This window comes from Theobroma cacao, chromosome 10 (genome assembly GCF_000208745.1).
Source record: "Theobroma cacao cultivar B97-61/B2 chromosome 10, Criollo_cocoa_genome_V2, whole genome shotgun sequence".
Classification (NCBI taxonomy): Eukaryota; Viridiplantae; Streptophyta; class Magnoliopsida; order Malvales; family Malvaceae; genus Theobroma; species Theobroma cacao.
The window spans coordinates 3,018,173-3,021,929 of record NC_030859.1 but is presented as its reverse complement, the minus strand read 5'-3'; positions in this window follow the sequence as shown (position 1 = coordinate 3,021,929).

Sequence of the window (3,757 nt, the reverse complement as noted above, 5' to 3'; positions counted from 1 at the left end):
AAGCCAGAAATGTTGCTGAAAATTAAAGAAGAAGTAAAGAAGCAATTTGATGCTGGATTTTTAGAGGTGGCCTAGTACCCTGAATGGGTGGCTAATATAATTCCAGTTCCTAAGAAGGATGGAAAAATTCGAATGTGCGTCGATTATAGAGATTTGAACAGAGCAAGTCCGAAGGATAGCTTCTCTTTGCCACATATTGATACTGTTGTGGACAACACAGCAAAACATGATTTGTTCTCATTTATGGATGGCTTTTCTGGTTACAATCAAATTAAGATGGCACCCGAAGATATGGAAAAAAAAACATTCGTAACCATGTGGGGAACTTTTTGTTACAAAGTAATGCCATTTGGATTGAAGAATGCAAGCGCCACCTACCAAAGGGCATGGTAGCTTTGTTCCACGATACGATGCATAAAGAGATAGAGGTACATGTGGATGACATGATTGCAAAATCTTATACAGAAAGGGATCATATTGTTAATCTCAAGAAGTTGTTCGAGAGATTGTGAAAGTTCCAGCTCAAGTTGAATCCTGTAAAATGCACTTTCGGTGTAACTTCTGGGAAATTGTTGGGGTTTATAGTAAGTGAAAAAGGAATTGAAGTGGACCCGGATAAAATACGAGCTATTCAAGAGCTACCACCTCCCAAAACGCAAAAAGAAGTGAGAGGATTTTTAGGGAGGTTGAATTACATTTCTCAATTTATATCCCAACTCACCTGCAAATGTGATCCAATCTTCAAGCTACTTCGAAAACGAGACCCAGAAGAGTGGAATGAAGAATGTCAAATAGCCTTTGATAAAATCAATGAATATCTCACAAATCCACCGGTGTTGGTGCCACCGACGGTCGAAAAACCTCTTATTTTGTATTTGACTGTGAACAAGAATTCTATGGGATGTGTATTGGGACAACATGATGAAACTGGGAAGAAAGAACGAGCCGTATATTACTTGAGCAAGAAATTTATGGAGTATGAGTCCAAATATTCTGCGCTCAAAAAGATGTGTTGTGCGCTAGCATGGACCGCCCAGAGGCTCCGACAGTATATGTTGTATCACACAACATGGTTGGTGGTGAAATTAGATCCCATCAAGTCTATTTTTGAAAAACTCTGCCTGTCCGGAAGAATAGCTCGATGACAAGTGCTATTGTTTGAGTATGACATTGTGTATGTGTCCCAAAAATCAATCAAAGGGAGCGCCATCGCCAATTTTCTTGCAGATCGAGTTAATGAACATTATGAATCTGTAAGTTTCGATTTTTCAGATGAAGATTTGATGGTCGTCTTGCATGTAGAAGAGGTTAGTCCCAATGAACTTAATCTATGGAAGGTGTATTTTGATGGAGCATCCAATGCTTTGGGGCACGAAATTGTGGCAGTGTTGATTTCTCCAAATGGAAAGTACTATCCAGCCACGGTGAGATTGAATTTCAATTGTACTAACAATATGGCGGAGTATGAGGCATTGGTAATGGGATTACAAGCAGCAATTGAGATGAAGGCTGACGCGATAGATGTTTACGGAGATTCGGCTTTAATGATATGTCAAATGAAAGGTCAATGGGAAACTAGAGATCCTAAACTAGTTCCATATAAAAAGCTGATTACAGAATTAAGCAAACAGTTCAAAGAAATCAGCTTCAACTATTTGCCTCGAGAAGAAAATCAGATTGCTGATGCTTTGGCCACCCTCGCAGCGATGTTCAAAATAAAAGAGGCGGCTGATGTACGCCCTTTTGATTTAGAAGTCCGTGAAGTCTCTGCACACTGCTTGAATGTTGAAGAAGAGGTTGATGGTAAGCCGTGGTATCATGATATCATGCAATACATCAAGCACCAGGCATATCCTGAGAATGTCACGGATAATGACAAGCAAACTCTTAGAAGATTAGCAATGGGTTTCTTCCTTAGCGGAGAAGTGCTCTACAAAAGGAGTCGAGATCAAGTACTCTTGAGATGTGTGGATGTTGCAGGGAAGCAAAAAAAATAATGAAAGAAGTCCACGAAGAAACTTGTGGAGCTCATGCTAATAGACATATGTTGGCTAGACAAATTATGAGAGCTGTTTATTATTGGTTGACATTGGAATCGGACTGCATAAACTTTGCTCAAAAATGCCACAAGTGTCAAGTATACACTGATAGAATCCATGCTCCACCAGCCCCATTGCACGTTTTCACAGCACCTTGGCCATTTTCAATGTGGGGAATGGATGTGATTGGACTTATTACGCCAAAAGCCTCTAATGGACATCAATTCATATTGGTGGCCATTGATTATTTCCCGAAATGGGTAGAAGCAGCTTCCTATGCCAATGTGACACAAAAGGTGGTGTGCAGGTTCATCCAAAAGGAGATCATATGTCGGGATGGGCTTCCAGAAAGGATCATTACGGATAACGCAAGCAATTTGAAGGGTGCGATGGTGAAGGATGTTTGCGCCAAATTCATGATCAAACATCATAACTCGACAGCTTACCGTCCGAAGATGAACGGAGCGATAGAGGCAACCAACAAAAACATCAAAAAGATTGTCGAAAAGATGATTGAAGTTTATAAAGACTGGCATGAGAAACTTCCTTTTGCCCTACATGCATATCGAACATCTGTGCGTACCTCCACCGGGGCAACTCCGTACTCATTTGTATACGGTGCAGAAGCAGTTCTTCCTGTTGAAGTAGAAATCCCATCATTGAGGGTGTTGATGGAAACAGAATTGGAAGATGCTGAGTGGGTCCGCTCCCGCTACGAACAGTTGAATCTGATTGAGGAGAAAAGGTTTGCGGCTCTTTGTCATGGTCAGATGTACCAATGAAGGATGATGCGAGCATACGAAAAAAAAGTTCATCCCAGGTAGTTCCGAGAAGGAGAGTTGGTTCTCAAAAGAATACTCCCTAATCAACTGATTTTCGGGGATAGTGGATGCCGAATTGGGAAGGACCATATGTGGTAAATAAGGCTTTTTCAAGAGGAGCTTTGATCTTGGCTGACATGGATGGGGGAGATTTGCCTAATCAGATAAATGCGGATGCGGTGAGGAAATACTATGCTTAAAAAAAAAAAACGGAAGGGGTTCGTGCTGAAACCCCGAAAAGGGCAGCTCGTACCTAAAGAAGGAGGCTCATGCTGAAAACCGAAAAAGGGCGGCTTGAGGCTGAAAAGCAGGAAGTTAGAATAAAATTTGAGGATGTCAACCTAAAGGGAACACAAGATTAAGGTACAAATACACCATGAATGGAGTTCCACAGTTTCGCAAAGCAGGGGAAGTTAAGAAATCTGCAACCTACAGATTTGCTCAAAGCATCAATCAAGGACAATTCTTGAAGTCGAATATCAAATTGTTTTCTCTTAGTGGTCTGAGTGTTCATTATTTAAATATATATTGTTTGCTCTATAAATTCTCTTCGCCTTGAATTATTTGACTTCTCCTATATGAAATTCTCCTTTGCCTCTTTATTTTAACCCTTTTGTTCTTTACCATCCCATGATTTCACATAATGATTGTCATAGAAATGAATGATGACTGGTAAAAGAAATAAACTAATTAAGTAAGAAATTACACTCATCATTCAACAAAAGACTTAATGATGAGGAAAAGGAATGGTAGAGACTTAAACTTCAGGTAAAGTCAAATATCAAAAGAGAGGGTACTTAGGGAAAATTTGGAGTTACCTGAAGTCTCCAGAAGGAAAGTAAACAGGCAAAGATAATCGAAAGTTGCAGTGAAAAATTGGATGAAGCAAGAGAAGGG